Source organism: Mugil cephalus, chromosome 6 (genome assembly GCF_022458985.1).
Source record: "Mugil cephalus isolate CIBA_MC_2020 chromosome 6, CIBA_Mcephalus_1.1, whole genome shotgun sequence".
In the NCBI taxonomy this organism is placed as follows: domain Eukaryota; kingdom Metazoa; phylum Chordata; class Actinopteri; order Mugiliformes; family Mugilidae; genus Mugil; species Mugil cephalus.
Genome location: NC_061775.1, coordinates 19,170,467 through 19,188,039, shown reverse-complemented (window position 1 = coordinate 19,188,039; position 17,573 = coordinate 19,170,467). Strand labels below are relative to the sequence as shown.

The window sequence follows — 17,573 nt, the reverse complement described above, 5'->3', positions numbered from 1 at the left end:
TGTGTTCCACCTACATTTGTTTTAACTCTGTGATAAAGGGCTATTGTGCTTCATCATTTTGTATATTTTTATATGCTACTCTCATTCATTTCTTGCGACTAAGTCAAGGGTAACCAAGATACTTACATTGAGTTATGGGAAGCCACCTGCCACCTACTCTTCGTAACACTGGATGGAATAAACCGTCAGGGCAAATTTATTATTATTGTTTAGTATGAATTTACCTTGACGTTAAAGTCCTCTGACTCTTATTGTGATTTCTTTTATGATATATGCTATGCAAAAGTGATGCTGTATTTCGTATCTTGTGAGAGTTGGCCTCGTGGGAAGGACAGATTTGGGGGGTGGAGGTGCGTTTCTTAGCTGTCACTACATCACATTCACTCTTTTTTATGCAGGTGTGTTACGTATTATCAAACTTCAGCTGTTGCATGCAAGACAACTTATTTTAAGAAAGATTGGCAAGAAACCGAAAAACATGAGGTGAAAGTATCCACAAGTCAGGAGCAAGTTATATTAAATTATGAAAAGTTTAAAGTTTACTTTAATGATTGTAGGGATTTGGGACAGGTGACAAAATATATATATAAAAAAATTTTTTTAGGTCTGATCTAAAGACACAAAATATTGGGTGAAATCTACTAGATGGGAAAAAAGTTACTGGCAGATGACTGTAATTTAAACAAACAAGAAGGCTTGTTCCCATCTTCTCCCACTCTTCCTCCCACACAAACAAACCTGGGCTATGGGAGCGAGAGGTTCGGCGGCGCGTTGGCAACAATCAAAGCGGCGATGCGTGCCATGTGACTAAGTGACTGTAACCCTCCAGGCAGGCCCAGACTGTGCCCGTTAGCATGTGGAAACACCAAGATAGCTCATTAGCCATTCTGCTCCAATTGAATTTAACCAGCGTATTTGTTCCAGTGCAAATTCTGACATTTCAATATGCCAACAGAGGAATCAGCTCATTTGAATACGGCTCGGTTGTTTATTGTTGCGTGAATAAAAATGTATTTATTTTTTTTAAAACTAGGAGGAGGATGAGATCTGTCACAGGGCAAGCAGGATCAATTTTGCAGGGTCACTACAGCCAGGAATAATTTTTTATGCAGTAAAAAAATAAATAAAAATGCAGTTTTCAGCCTCTTGAACATTTACAAATGTCTTTAGATTTTGCTGTCAAGATGTCACTTTACATTTTGACATTTTTAATTGCAACCAATAATTTGCAATAAAAAAAAATAAACAGTTATACAGAAGCTATAGAAGAGTATCATTAATAGATGTGAGTGTACAGCTAAGATGCAGAAAATCGCTGAATGATTAGTCATTAAACAATTATTAACTTATGTTAATTCAAGTTTTTGCCTAAATTGATTCTAGTCTATTATGAGCTGATAAGTTGCAGCTAGCAGTAATGAGAGGGTTTCAAACGGCACCGACTGAAAAAAAAATATTTTTGGCTCAGCTTAGAGTATAAAGAAAGTTAAAATATATACAAGACCTTTGCACTTTGCAAGTGAAATTTAAAGGTACTATAATAGTCTAATGCCTTTTAGGGAACTGTGGAGAATGATACTGAAGTTTGCAGCTCTAAAATTTTGACCACTTGATCACATTAATGTATACTGAGGTAACTTCAGAGATCATCCAGTGACCAGTTAACTATGACAGTAGTTGGTTAAAATCACTAAAAACATGCCAATGAAATCACAATTTACTGACTGGATATAAAAAACTATAGCGTTGGAGGTAAAGCAGCTTTTTCATTGAGCAGCATCTTTAAAGATAATTTGAACTGTTAAAAGTTAATCGTGCACGCAGAGGCATCGAGGAGAAGAACTGTTGCCATGGTTACCCACAGTTCGGTGCAGCGTGCACTACCTGCGTAGCCCTTACGTCAAGAGTTAAAGAGCTGTGTACTGGTTCGTGTTGGGTTTTGGTATTCAGTTTTATTTAGTGTCATCGCCATTTTTCTATATGTATTTCACTCATCAGTGGAATAAAATATTTCATATATTCTAGAGCATAGATGTCACATTCATAAATTGATCATTGAAATAAAGTTATGACATAAGTGATAACAATGGCACAAGACAGTGTAATGATTCACTTTAGTGGCTCCTGGTCATTATTTTATTGAGGGCTTCCTTTAAGGTTGTGGACTAGTGGTTAGAGAATTGAACTTGGGGCCAAATGCGACTCCTTGTGTGTCCTAATGGGCAAATTAAGGGAAAAGAAACAAACGTCTCCACTGTGGGATCAGATGATGAGGACATGTATTTACTTTGTACACATAAGTTTTGATTTGAGAGGTCGAACCAACTAGTAGCTGGACAACAACTACATCCGTGACTTGATCTAAACCTGTCAAAATAATCTACAAGACAAACAAGCCGTAGAGGATGAAGCATTCGGCTGACTTCTGAAAATGGCCGCCTCACAGTGTAGATAACAGAATGTATTATTTGTTGTTTAGATTTAGTTTTATTAGCCTCAATCCTCAAAAGTAACCAGTTATTTATTGAATGAGGTGGAGTAAATGAAAAAAAGTACAATATTTGCCTCTGAACTGTCTTTAAAAATGTATTTAAAGTGTAGTAAAATCAGGGAAGTAACAGAGACATGGACACACGTCCCCAAATCAATCAATCGTCTACTCATGAAGTCATGACCCGAGTCTTTATACCTTGATCCTGGGGTAGAAAACAGTCCCAGAATATTTTTAACAAAACTCAAACACAACATGCCTCCCTCATCCTAGCTCTCTGAATTTAGCTCACTGCCATTAAAACTGGCCATCCATATCCTCTGTAGTTTAACTTAACATGTGTTAAAGCAGAGTGAACTTGAGTAAGAAGAAGGTCAAATGAAATTTTCCCTCAAGTTTTATCAAATTTAAGTTTATCTTGATTATTCCAGTGATGTTGCCTCACAGTTCGCTGTGTGCAAGCCGCACCTGACAACTTTTCAAGTAGTTTTCAGATTATTTTTTATTGTTCTTTTACATCTGTTCACGTATGGAACAACAATTCACGAGACACTGTTTTATGATGTTGAGCCACACTTGAAAGCAAAAGAACTCAGTAAACATTTCAACCAGATGCTCAATGTGCTGGATGCTGAGACTAAGGACTGACTGAACGCCGTTATCCAAGTATTTTACAGACGATGTGAAAAAAGAAGCACCATTTACCAAGTTCGAAACAAATCCGATCCCGTGCATATAGTTGTTTAACTGTAGGAAACAAAAATCCCACCTCCAGCTGTAACCAACTCTCCTGTTGCACAAACACTGACTTAAGCCAAACAACCAGCAAAATACATAAAGTTAAACACAGCCCCCAGAACCTTAAAATGGATTGTATGAATTTCATTGATGCTTTTAGGTTTAAGGCATGTCCGACACTTTAAGCAATATAAGTTACAAATACATAAGGAGTAGAGCTGAGACTGAGTTGTACACAGTGACATAGATAAAGGGGAGTAGGTTGAGAGAGTGTGTGCAGGAAGCAGGAGGAAACAAAACTTATAGTCTGTGATGCACATCGCCACAACTCACCGGTGTCTGTGCTGCAGGAGGAGACGTCAGTCCATTCACTGTAAACCAGGAGCTGGTCTGTAGGCCAGAGACAGCTGACATTTAAATAAAGTCTCGTGACGTCTCGTCAGGAATAATTTATGTCATGACTTACACAAATCACAACTAGACCAAACATGTCTGCGTTCTGCAGGATTACGTTGTTAGACATACGACTAAATCTGGGAAATTGTTATAAATTGTTATAAATATTTCTACCGATACTGAAAGTTAGACTAACATTAGATTAACATCAGTTTGAATGAACGCCGTTATTGTAATTGGACTGACCTGCAATAATCCATGAAAGCAATCCTCTCAGGTGTCAACCAGGTAATAATGTATCAGATCCATTCAGGTAAAGGCTGGGTGTCCGTCAGTCAGGTGCTCAACTCCGAGACGTGGAAGCGGAGGAGCAGAAAAATGAAAACAGTCAGCTGAAATCCTCTTCCTGCCCCTCGTAATCCTTCAGCACAATGATCCCTGCAGCATGTTTTTTTTTTTTTTTTTTCTTCCTCCTCCTCCTCCTTCTCATCTTCATCTTCATCTCTGCTCCAGACTCCTCTGCGGAGGTGTTGCCACCTCTGAATTCAGGGCCAGGCCAGATGCACCTGCAACAGGACAACAGGTAAGAGGATCAGCAAGCGCTCGGCGCGACTGAAAACCATTCTTTCATTCCTCTTCTCTCCTCAGCATCGACAACTCTGTCTGATCCTCGGAGTGTCTCTGCCAAGAGTAGCCGGGCAAAGCAGTCCTGTTTTGCCGCTCTTTGCCCAACACACAAATACACACACACATGCACAGAAGAGAGTGTTGTGGGCTTTTCTTTTTTTTTCTCTCTCTCTTTTTTTTTTTTTTTTTTTCCAGCAGTCGAGCTAACCCTGAGCCGGGGCCCGGTCTGCCTTTGAGATGCTCTCTAGCCCACAAACACAAGACGGCTTTCATTATCTTGCCCGTCGCAGCGCAAGGCCTAGCTTCTAAAAGCTACTGATTTCTTTCTTCCCTTAGCCCCCTGCACAAAGGGAGGGCATTTTGTAAATTACTTGCTCGTTTCAGACCAACAAAAGGTACTTTCATTGAACCCTCCACCCCCCCACTGCTCTCCCTCTATCCTCCCGCCATTTGATTTTGCTCAAATTTGATTACAAGGCTTGAAAAAGGAGGGGAAGAAAAGAGAAGAGGAAATAAGAAAGCCCCACAGATGGCGTGTTCATTCAGTGCTGTGAATGGCTTTATATGGGCTGCCTTTATACATGTGGCAATCCAAAGACGCTTCAGCCGCTCCGCTAAAAAAAGAACTTGACAAAATTATTGCTTTGGCGGCTTTCTTACGCGACTGACACGAGGAACTCTGAGACAGAAAAGTCTGCCTTCTCTGTCTCTTCCTTTCTTCTGCTCCTCTTGTTGGCTGCACCTTACACCTCGATCATGTGCTGCTGTTGTCATATTAATAACAACTTGCCCTCTGCGGACAATGGGCCACATTCCAAGACAACAAGTTTGCATATTGAGCAGAGCAGAAAATGAGACGCACTCGCCATTAGACTGAATAATACACACATACACACACACACACACACACACACACACAGAAATACACATCCAGCTGAAATCAAACAACTCGGTATTGAACTTGAAAACATTATCCAACACAAAGCGCACAGCGTTCTGTTCTCTCACAGGCTATAATCCTGTTTCCACAATGGACCACTCACTCTGCACTTGTTTTCCTCAGGAGGATAATTATAGGTCTCCAGACACACAGCTCTGTAGCTCTTGGTTTTCTTTCTAACAAACACACATACATGCATGAAAGCAGCAGAGCAGCCAGTGAGGAGTGAACTGCGACTTGTTATCCCATTACCTGATCATCACACACACACACTTACAGTCCAGCCAGATGAAGAGATGATCGGGGGAACAGACATGGCCACTCTGGTCAGAGAGTCTAATGGAAAGGAGTCAGTTAACTCCTGGAGCCACTGAACACGATATCATAGAGGAGGTCGTAGGAAGTGTCATTCCATCAGTGTGATAAAACGTCAGCCGCCGCCGAGTTCAGCATCTTTCAAAGGTACGATTTTCGGTCATCGACACTTACCGGTATATTGTAACTGCAGCTTTTTATTTATTTATTTTCTTTCTGATGTCAGATCGCCTACACATACTGAACAGTTACTGGATCATTCAATCACTCAGGAGCTAACAAACGGGACTAGTAGTTCAGACAGCTGGAAAAAACAAAACAAAAAAAAAAAAACTGGCTAGAAGTCATTTTCAACGGAAACAACAGATATGAAGCTACAAACCAACGCTTGACCCGTAATTGTCCCGTCAAATCAAAGTTGGGCTGGACTCTATGTTTTAAGAGCTTCAAAGGTGCTGTGATCGTGATAAACACATGTGATCAACCACTCACCAATTCAACCTCCTTTCTTCTTCCTAAGACTTCCTACTTCTTGTTCCTGTCTTTCTGAATAAAGTGAAACATAACTAATTTTTTACACCATTAACAAAGCGGATACAGCCTGGTAGAAGGTGGGAGACACTGTGGGACAACCAGGTATGTACAGTTGACGGCAAAGCTTAAGCAACATAGGTGACCACACTTGACAAATTTTATAGCTTGGTGACTTGTTGTAATGCTTGTAATGTGAAAAAATGTCTTAACATGACCCTTGTCCCAATCAGTATCAGGAGATCAGTATCTGGGCCGACCCAGGATTCATAAACCAAAACTACAGAACCGAACAGCAAAATACATCCAATCTTCTGTTTTAATGGTAGTTGGCTAGTACCAAAGCTGACAAAAGTCAAAGAAAGGGAACCAAAATCACGTGACTGAACACATTTGCTGTGTGGAAGTACTTTAGTCTGGAAAATTTAAGAGCTTATACTCACAAACTGTCACAGATCATCAGCTATGTGTTATATTACTAGACCCTACACGTTTCCTTGAGCTTGATGTTTGTATCTATGACAGAAGTTTGTTCATCTTGTTTCTCCTGCTCTTCTTTTCTCTCTATCTTTTCTATTTCTACCCAGCTGGCCTTCAGCAGATGGGTCCCTCCATATGTGCTGAGTTCTGCTCAAGGTTTCTTCCTGTTAAAAGGGAGTTTTTCCTTGCCACCGTCGCCCTCAGGCTGCTCTGGAGGTTGCAGGCTGGTTTTTGTGAAGCATCTTGAGACGATTCGTATTGTTATTGGCGCTATATAAATAAAACTGAATTGAAAATTGAAAATAAAGTCAGTTGGCTAGCAATTTGTAAATTACGTAATATTGTTGTGGCGAGGTGAAAGTAGGAGATCGGCATTCATGCATGAATCTCCAGGGAACTACATTTTATATTTTGATCAGGACATCCTCAGCTGTCAAATGACGTCTCTTAAAGGTATGCACACTCAAATCCACCATCAAAGAACTACTGGCAACAAACACAGACCGTGAAGTCACTTCAAAACATCTGTATCTGGACCAAAAAGGTTGCACTTGAATACGCAGCAGGGACTACAGCCAACGGCCACCTGCCACATTCAAAACAAACAAAATAAGTCTGCATAAAAAACTGTTGTACTCCCAGCAGCACGGACGGGAGGGAGAGTAAGAAACGAAGACGTAAAACAAAAGCTTTGTATTTGTCATTTCTTTTGTCAAGTTGTTTATTTTTCCATTTCAGTTCCATTTCATTAAGCTGAGCAGCCAATCAAAAAGTTTGAGTGATTTAATCTCAGTGCTAACTACGCAGGACACACCATAAAACTACAACCACAGATGTTCAACAGCCTGAAACCAGCAAATGGACAACAGTCAGCTTGGTGTGTAACAGTCTTGTTATTTACTCCAACATCAGCATGAAGCACAGCTTCACACTGACAATCATGGAATAAGCAGGTATCATATCACCATCATAAGTCCTGCAGCTTGCAAACACTGTGTCTTTAGTTGTCATTACCTTTGCACTTATGTAAAGACCACAATAGACCTGAGTTACAGCATTATAGACTGCAAAACACACTTGTGTACAATTATCATGGCAACCTATACACTGGTTGTAGAGATATTTCAGGCAACGTTCAGTTTCCCACTGGTCCATTTTACCAGTCTGAGGCACATGAGTGTAGGACATTGCCTACATGCTCTTGAAGTGGCCTTCAGCGGGAGTAGTTTTAATGACTAACCTGTGACGTACATGCACCAAAAAGCCTGCAGAGAAGACCCAAATAAGTGGAGCCAAAGCCTCATAGCTTACTGCACATTTACGCACCACAGGACTTAAATTTTATACAAGAACTACAGTTAAATAGTTCAGTAGCATATTTTATTCTCTGTTAGTTCTCTTGCAGTGGTGCTGCTAAGACCTTTTAAACTTGACTTGAATGTCGAGGAAGGTGAATGAGTTTCTCTACAAAAGGAAAAAGGATTTTTTTAATGTTCGCTTTTAATCCTTTTAAACATGGTCAACATACAAATGCTTGACTACACCTAACAGATATGTTAGTCATAATGGCTTAAGTTATTATTGAAACAGACACCAGGGTTAAAAGGAAAAAATACCTGAGCTCCACTGGAGGGAAAACAGCTTGTGGAAAAAGGAGATAATTTCCTTCCAGTGGCGAGAATATTGTTTCAGGAAAACCCTGAGCTCCACACACACCGACCTGAATTTACATGCAGTTACACATATAGAGCTTTGGGGAGCGGCGATATAAAGCTGTGAAACGCTGACAGGACAGAACAGCAGCTCTCACAGCTTCCCCATCTACCAATTCAGAGATATTAGCCCAACCAGCCGACGTCACCCGGTCGACCCACTTTACATTTTCCCTCCAACCTGCCTGACCAACGCTCATCACATGGACTACGAACACAGTTTTCCCTCAGGTTTTTATTATTTATTTATTTATTTAATGAGGATGATTTGATTTCGTCATTACTGATGAGGACCGAGATTCCTCTAGGTGGGAAGAAAACATTCATAATCAGGAGCTGGGTGTCCGTCCACCAAAAAACCTGGAGTAATTATCGTCAGAAAAAAAAATAAATACAGAAAGCAGTAGTGATTTTTTTTTTCTTAAAGGAGAAAATAAACTTATAGAGAGATATAAAAATGACCTTAATATTATTTCTCTCTCTGGGCATTTCCAGTAAGAGTATTCCATCGCAGGGTTTGATAAAAGGATTATGTGGCCAGCTTTATGTGGCTGGAGTCAAATCTGGATATGGAAGGAGAGCTGTTTGATTGAATAATTCTTGTTTCCTTTCTGCCAGGCCAGCAGTCCTCTTTGGGAAAACTAAAATTCAGCATTATGCCAGATTTATACATGTGACTGTCTGCGGTCTGTCTATACTGTACGTCTGACTACCTGCCTGCATGTGTGCATGTAAAAAGAGACTGACTGTATTTCTGCTTTCCTTTCACAATGTTCAAATAAGACTTTTGCTTTTATGGAAAACACACCATTCAATTTTTTTTACAAGTTAACCATAGCTCAAAAGTCTCTTTGTGCTCCAACTGTGTATGGACCAGGAACTTGCAATAAACTGAAACCTAAATAGGATTGTGTACTACAGTAGAGATTAATGTGCCCTACGTGTCACTCTACAGTCAATCTGACAGCGTAGGAAAAACCTGTAAACTAATTTTGAGTGCAGATAACTTGATGTTAACCAGTGTCTCTATTTGCTAATTAACCGAGATCCACTTCCCACAACAGACATCGCTTCATTGTGATTTCACCGAGATGAAAATTCACTTATAAAATGAAATGTGACATTGAACTTAAGTTCAACGAGTTAAACATGTAACAAACTTGGTATTTTCATCTTATTGTACATGTGCGGTGAAATTAATTTCACCAGCCAGACAATTTTCTATTGCTCTGAAGTTTTTCTGGCATAACTCAGCGCTCATAAATACTCATTTTCAACATATAAATCAGCAGTCAAAGCTTCTTCCACTACAACCAAAGCTAAACATTGTCAAGTTTAAATGCACGATTAAAAGAAAACCCTGAAAATACTTTCTGGGTCACACAGGATCTGGCGTTGGCCGTGTTCAAAAAGCAAACACCTCCTCCGGATGAATTTTGATTTAAACTGTTAAAATAACACTCGTCTGCAGTTATCAGGCATCATCAGCAGTCAGCGCAGACCGCCGCCGAGGCGCTTGACCTCAGAGTTTAGTTATCATAACAGGGTTGTGACCTAATGACCTGCAGTCATTACTGCCGTCTCCTCCAATCAGCCCTCCGAAGCTGTGATAAAGCCCTCTAGGACGAAACAGGGCTGCTGGAATAGAGGTGACATTAGATTTATGCATGTGTGTTAGTAGAGCCGGAGTACATGCACGCCTCCCTCTGTGTATGTTGTCATGTTTCATTACTTATGAGGACCAGGACATTCTCACGGTGATAGATAAAGATTTGTTAAAGGGAGGAGTTTTTTTTTTTTAATGTTATTCGCCTCTCGTAGAGCTTAGTTTAGGATTAGCACTTTTGTTGAAGATAAAAATTTTGATTAAGGCCGAGGTTAGTAATGGGTTTTAAGGTGGGGTAGCCTGAGGTTAGAGCACGGCTTTAGGTAAATGGAGGCGAGTTTGGGTTCACACATCATTGCTGTGCAACATATTCCAAGGGATCAAACGTCAAGTGACGACTTATTCTCTTTTGTGCTCGAACAGACTCTAAATGTCACAAGGATTTTCTCAAATTTCTCAATTTTAATCAATGGTGGATTTTGGAAGGAAATTATTAACACCGTTATTTAACAGTCATGACTCATTTTTTTACATGTAGATCCCTAAGACCACTCACTTCACCACTTCAATGGTCCTGCACTAAAGGTCCATATTTGTTGTACAGACTGCATGTGGTGTCATGGGGGATCAATAAAGGTACATCTCATCATCTTACTCCAAAGCGTGTTGTTCAGCATTTGTTTAAAGCTGTTAATTGCCTCAGTGGTTTGTCATACCAATAATTAGTATCATACCGACACGTTTCTAATATTTTGACATTTTAGTCAGTGGGTTGGGCTAAATAACAGCAACACTTTAGTGTTTATTTCAATCCAATTCTTTTTGACGACATAAACTGAGCATCAGACAAGTCATGATGGAGGACTTAACGTAGGACTGTTTTATATTAGGTCCTAGTGTACCTAATGTTTTGGCACGTTGGAAGTGTATTTGATACTACATTTCTTTACGAGAAAGTGTCCGTTCAAACTGGGATCTGATGCAGATCAAAAACATTTACCCACAAAAATACATGAAATCAGTTTACAAGACTGGAACATGTTGTGTTTTCTATTTTTACAAAAGCAAAAACACCATTTTACAGTGTATTTATTTAGTGTATACCCAGGTACAACATAAAATATCTAACACATGATAAATTTCAGTTTAGGCCAGACATGGACAGAGGTTATCATCTCCTGAGGTTATCATCTCCTGAGTTACCAAGTTATATTTGAACTGGAAAATTCTTCTTTCATCATTAGTTTAAAATAAAAAATAATCCTAATCCTAATTTATAAACTGCGGAACAATTCAATCGAGGTCAATTTACTCTTTTTCTTAAAATGTAAAAAGTCATTAAACTTATATAACATATATTTGGTGAGGGGTTGATGTGACATCTATCAAAATTAAAAAAAAAAATTAAAAAAAACATGAGTGTCCATAGGTTCTTCCACATCTATATCTGAATGAATGCAATCTCAAGGCAAAAGTCAAAATGACATTTTGAAGATCCTGACTGGGAAAACTGAAGAGAAAAATCAGCAGATTGAAAGCAGCCACGTCTTTGGCTGACAAACGTGCTGTAATTAAACCAAAGCAGTTAACATGTATGTTTACCTATATATTTGAGTACATTCTTGAAATAAACAAGTGCACTCAAGTACTTGTGCCGAGAGCCTGTTGCATTCATTGCCAACACAAAGTCACCCCCCCCTCTTATATTATCGCTGTTTAATTCAGGTTGGCTGAAAACATACACACACATCCCCGTGCTTACGTCATTGTACCGTATGGATTTTGACAAAACGATTTTGACTACTGTGGTTGAGGCATCAGGAAGAAAATATATATTTTATTATTCTAAATATTCTGAGTTCTCCAATGTCATTCAAAGATTAGGGTTACAAAAAGGTAGAAAAGCACAAAACAACCACAACTTGTTTCTCAACAACACATCAAAGTACAGCTCTTTATTTTTCTCCTTCAGTCTCTTGAAATATGAATTTCTGACTTATATATACACAGCACAGTCAAACAGCCCAGCTGTCACGTTAAACATGTTTTAAAATGTTGCTTTAAATTGTGTGTTATTTACAAGGACTGTCTTTGCTTTACTTATATTAAAATTCTTTTTATTTCCTTCAGTGGATCCAAGATTAATACAGAAGTTGGTGAGAGTTCCTCTGAGTGTAATTAAAATGTATCCACTGTCAATTTAAAGTCACCATCCCTCCCCTTTTTTTTTTTTTTTTTTCCATTGAAGTTGACTGACAACCTGTTGATGTTGTACGTCACACAGACCCCCCTCCCATACCCACATATACCAAAAAGACATCACAGGACTAGACGTGACATGATCAAAGCAAAGCCAAATACAAACCTCTTGTTTTATGTGGGGAATCTCTCCAATGTTGATATTTTGTTTGGTGCCTACAGTGTCAGACATATTAGACTTTTAGATGAGTTGGAACATAATTTATGGTGGAAATGGCTTTGACTAAAGGTAACTGGAGTGACTGGAAGGAAAAAATAAACGGCTTGCCTTTTCATTACCTGTAAATTGCAGAGTAGGAAAAGACCAAACAAACCTCAGCTTTTTTCTCTGCAACAACAAACCATCAAAGTGCAGCTCTTTCACCTTCAGTCTCTTGTTTGAAAAATCTGAATTTCACTCAGCAATTCAGGTCAATGCATTCGTATTTTGTTTTTGTTTTTTTTAGATAACGCAGACAAGTGGATCACAGATTAAAATAGCACTTGATTACACGTTTTCTTTGATGAATTAAGACACCGTGTAATAACCAAACAGCTAAACTTAAGTAGCCACTTCAAGCATCCGAATAAACTGATGAACTCAACTGAATCAAAATATTAAGAGAAAAAAACTGCATAAACAGACACAAACTTAAAGCAATTTTAAGATAAAGATGTCAAAGGTGGCAAATGCACTTAACAGTGCAGGAAAGTATGATGCTTAAAAGTCGAAAGCCGTACCACGCCTAGTGGCAGAAATGAGTCATTCTCAAGTCAAAAATGATTGGTCGGGAAAATAATCCACTGACACAAGGTTATATATAAAAAAAAAAAAAAAAAAACTTAATCCGACTTAAACTGACCGAGCACAAAACTGTACCGTCAGAAAACAGCATTCGATACGTTTGTTATTACTCGTTTTCCTTTAAATTAAAGAATGACAATTTAAGAGGGCGACTTAGCAAAATACGAGCCGACAACCTTCAAAAACTTCGAATGAAACTGCCGGCGAAACTTTTATCATCAGATGAATGTTTCCACGAGGAATTCAAACTATGCACACCTCCCTTTCCTGCCACTGCAGTCCACACACACATATCATTCAGCCACTTAAGTGCACAATTCAAATGCCAAGTCCAGCTGCAACTCACAAAACACAATCAAATGCAGCACTGCAAGGATGAAAACTTAGTATCATCCCTCTTCATCTCCATCTCCTCCAGGCAGCCTCACAGTCTACCTCCTCAGTGAGGAAAGAAAAGCCCTCTCTGTCCCTAAAGTATCTTATTGTCATTTCTAATCAATCACCACAATCATCAACAACCTCACAACTTTTCTGCCTCTCTCTTTTTTCTTTCTTTTTCTTTTTTTTTTATTCAGCCCTATCTACTTATGCAGTTCCCAGAAGGCATTGCCTTTTAGACTCTTCTTCTCCGGCGGCAAAGATGCCGGTGAAAACAAATAGCGGCGGAAAACAAAACAAAACAAAGTCTCCTGAAATACCTTGCGGATGCCCAGAGGAAGGCACCGGACAGACAGATGAGCAGATAGGTTTCCTCTGTCCTCCTCTCTCAGGCTGCCTCCTCTCTCGGCGTGCTGTGGAGAGTGACTGCTCACAGCCCGCCTGGCATATCTAATTAGAGCCAGGCTGTTGCCACTATCGGGCAGAGGATCTACCTCTCCAATCTCTCCTGACTCAATCTTCCCCATCTCTGATTTTCTTTTATATTTATGCTGGAATATTTAATTGTAGACAAAAGGTTACTCTGGGCTCTATTCATCGCACACAGGCAGAATAATCTCCTTTAAAAGGCTTGACATTTCAGGCTTTTCAAAAGGGGCTGAAAAAATTATATCCCCGCTTTTGTTAATCAATGAAGTAGAACTCCCCCGAACAAAAGAATTAAATTGCTTGGTTGGGTTAATAAAACACACAGAAATAGCTGCTTCCTGTGGGCTTTTGTGCCTGCCACTGGCTCCCCCCATATGCAACCAGCACTGTAATTCCATATGATTTGGGGGGCAAAAACTCTCATTTCTCCACACAGTTGGCTTTTTAAATCCTATTGAATGAGCAGTCTGTGAGGCTGGCTGATTGGGACCTCTTGCCTGAGCTTGGCTGCCTGGCTAGCAGAACCGGCTCTCTCCATTTAAATGTGACTTCCACTAAGGAACGACAGCGAGTCCACTACAATTTACAATTTCTATACTGCCCGTGCTTCAGAAAAACATTGTAATTATGCAAATGATAGGGGCAATAATTAGGCCCTTCACTGTCCCATTGTGTTAGCTGCCGTCGTGTTTCAGTCCAATGGAAGGAGAAACGCAGCAGGGCACGTTCGGGTTTTAAATTGCTCCTCACAGACAGTCTGCAGATGTTCACAGCATCTTAGGGCCCGTTACTAACCATCACCTTGAGCCGGCGAGCCTCCATGTGAGACAATGTAGCGGCAGACCTCTGGTTTATCCGTGGGAGAGCTAAAACACGAAGGCCTGCTCGTATATGATGCAGTCAATTGTATCCTAAACACTGTTTTACATGTGAATGCTACCTGTGTGTCATGTCTACTAATGTGAGCCAGGACCTTTATAGCTGCTGTCTAAGTGAGAGCCATCCTCTACCGCTGAATTTATTAACTTAAAACTCATTGTGTTTAAATTGAAGACATTGGCTTGACATAAACATTGTTTAATGAATATGGCTGTGCATGCTGTCAAAACAATAGTTTAAAACTCTCAACGTTAAAGAGCTGCAAAACAATTTGAGCTGCACATTATACTTAGAAAAGCGAGCAGGGCTGGCACATGAGGTCATGGTGCTCAGTGTAGTGATTTTAAAGGTGAACTATGTCCTGAGACAACAGCTGCAACATGGCAAGGAGAGTGACAATTTAGTCATCGGTGACTATATATATATTATGGACAATCCCATCGTGACGTCACCCATTGGATTCTGAACCTGGAAAATGAAGCCCGAAGGGGGCGGAGTCCGCGATCACCAAGTTGGATGAGCTTTACTCTGCTCACACTGGGATACTCCACGTATGGACATTGGGGGTCGTGTTGGGGTTGGTCGTGTTCTAACTCAAATGAGTTAGAAAAAAAAATTCCCCCGTACAATTGTCATGAATAGTGAAGTAAATTATTGAGACAAAATCTTTTTTTTTTGTACCAGGCTATGAACGTGTTTAATATTGCTGTAAAATTTGGCTTTTTAACATGGGGGTCTAAGGGGATTTGCTCCCTTTTGGAGTCAGCCCCAAGTGGCCACTTCATGAACTGCAGCTTTTTGCACTTCTGCTTCATTTGTCAGACCAGGTTGCCGTCTGGTTCAACTTTAAAATACGGCTGTGCTGACTTAAACATTTCTGTTGTTTTAAATATTGTTGTCTTAATATTAAATATCTTTTGTATCACACACGTATCCAACTAAAAATAAATGTGTTAACCTATCTGAAATGCTAAGGTTCTTTGTCAAATAGTGTGCAGAGGTATTTATTTCTCTGTATTGGATGAAACTCAACCAATGAAATCCCAATGGATTGTTATTGTTGATATTCTAATAGGAATTGAGTCTAGCAGCACCAGGATATCAACCTCCATCTTATTTGTCTGATAAAATAATTCAAAAACCCGGTAGCTCTTCAAACTTACACACCAGTTTCAACCTGAACAACTAATGTGGCCACTTACATTCAGTGTGTGTCAAACTAAAACTCTGAAATAATTTCAAATGATTTTGTTCTACTAGAGCCCCAAACATTTGTGAAATTTCTTGCGCTGTGTTGAACATAGACATAGTTCTCTCGAGTGAACAGCCCTGTATGAATGCTGTTCTAATCTGCACTACGGCAAGAACCACTCCAACAGAAACAAGAGTCTTTACTTAAATACATGAAAGTAAGTCAAACTGGAAAATTTCAATAACTTTGAATGTAGCCTCAAAGGATGCAAAAAGCATGATGGCAAAGCAGCCGAAAGGAACTCAACACACCCAGAAAAGCATTTCACTCATGAAGCTGACTGAGAGAATAAGAAAAATGTGCAAAGTTGTAATCAAAGGAAAAAGAGGGTCTTTCACCTAACATGAGAATAACATATTCTAGTTTGTTTAACGCATAAATCTATGTGTTCCTTCAGTTTAAGTGTCTTCAATACTAATCTACAATTGAGAAAATAATAAATACAAAGAAGAAACATTAAATGAGAAGGTGTCGCCAAACTATCGAAAAGTACTGTACCTTCTAAATAGGTCTGAAGTAAAAAAACTCAATATCTTCTTCTTCCTTAGACATTGTAGGACAAAAGATGCCACTTAGTCAAAGTCAAACGAGTCCAGCTGCCTTTGCTTCAGTTTGGTTTTAAATACCATGACCTGAATGACTTGCAATCTGCACAGAGTGCAAGTCATTCACAAAGTGCAATATTCTCAGTCAACCTAAAGAACTTTAAAAACTAAACAGTTTTATTGGGAGAAAAATAAAGCGTGTGCTACTCACCCTTTCAAACAGCCCTTTCAAGTTGATCGGTTTCCTGCAGCTTCTCTCTTACTGTGGGCCAAAAAAAAAAAAAAAATGTTGAATTAACATATTATTTGACTTTGGTTTAAATGTTAAGGTTATATATTAGAAAGAAGTAATCTAACATGGCTAATGTTGGCTTTGACATCCTGGTGTGTGGCTAACCTGTATAAGTAATTTCAGTGACTTAATAACCTCTCTATTTGTGACACTGTTAAACATAATAGCGTGGATATATCCTGTAGCTTGCGACCACTGTTTGCTAACTTGCACACAGCTAACTTGCTAACTTGTGTAGTTATTTTGATTAATCGCTCTTCTCGCTGTCTGGACGGAGGAAAATTTAAATCTCAAAAACATAACTTAGCAAAATTCCTCATATATTATTCTACTGACTCCCAGACTGAAGCGTATTAAGTTTATTAAATGAAACAAAAACATTAGGACTAGCATAGCAAGTTTAAGTTAGCATTTAAGGTACTCAACTTTATTTATAAAGCACTTAAAAAAGTCAAGAAACAAAAGTGCTGTACTGAATGAGAACGTAAGAGATGAAACAATTAATAACAAACACGCAAACAAACAAACAAACAAACACTAAAAGCACCAAACAAGAGCTGAGGTTAAAATAATAAAAATGCGTTTCAAGACAAGCTAGCAGCTCGTTCACATTTAGCTTGAAACCCAGTGGTAGCTTGGTTAGGCTGTTTGATGTCAGAAATTGTTATCTTATTATTTATTTATTCATAATTTAAAAAATGTCTTTAAACTCGTTATAAAATGCTAAAAATTAACTTACAATCAACTTCTTATCAACTTTACAACCGTCTCTAGCATCACTGGAGGACCAGATTAAACACTCAGTATATTAGTAAAGACCCAAACTATTGGGACGAGGTGAGGGGACTTATATAGTCCTGAAGGAAGGCGGGGAAGGACGGATGGGCGTTTGAGTCCTCCCTTTAACGCAGAGATTTTA

At 39.2% G+C, this 17,573-nt stretch overlaps 1 long non-coding RNA gene across 1 annotated transcript; it reads right to left on the bottom strand.

Moving 5' to 3' along the window:
- Positions 1-2,938: 2,938 nt before the first annotated feature.
- LOC125009035 lies at positions 2,939-17,568 on the bottom strand. Its single transcript, XR_007112935.1, has 4 exons — positions 17,394-17,568; positions 16,574-16,624; positions 3,872-4,191; positions 2,939-3,619 (listed from the first exon to the last, which is right to left on the bottom strand). It is a non-coding gene; the product is annotated as an uncharacterized LOC125009035 (long non-coding RNA).
- Positions 17,569-17,573: the final 5 nt, after the last annotated feature.